The sequence below is a fragment of the Ciona intestinalis genome, unplaced genomic scaffold (genome assembly GCF_000224145.3).
Source record: "Ciona intestinalis unplaced genomic scaffold, KH HT000411.1, whole genome shotgun sequence".
In the NCBI taxonomy this organism is placed as follows: domain Eukaryota; kingdom Metazoa; phylum Chordata; class Ascidiacea; order Phlebobranchia; family Cionidae; genus Ciona; species Ciona intestinalis.
In genome coordinates, this window is record NW_004190732.1 from 6425 (window position 1) to 6810 (window position 386).

Genomic DNA, 386 nt, shown 5'->3' on the forward strand with positions numbered 1-386 from the left:
ATACTGCTTTCCTTAGTTAGTATATTACAAGGCGTACATCGTATCTGTATCAGTTTAGTAGTTGGTCTCCATGAGTTTGGTACCAATATTAAAACTAACATCAAAGCGTCGAAAGAAGTTTGTCCGTTTTAAAGATACTGCACTGTAACAGAATTTAGCCATAATATGTTGTTTGTTATAATTCTGCTTAATTTGATCGTCATAAGATCAACCACTGGTAGTGGGCATCAACTTAATGGCGTCGAATATTATATTAAGTATACAGCAGTTAATGGAGTGGATAAAGCAAAGGAAGGTTGTAAAGCAATGAACGCCATTCTAGCTGTTGTTAAATCTCAACGAATTCAAGATTTTCTCATGAAAAATATTAATATCTCTAAGTTGAT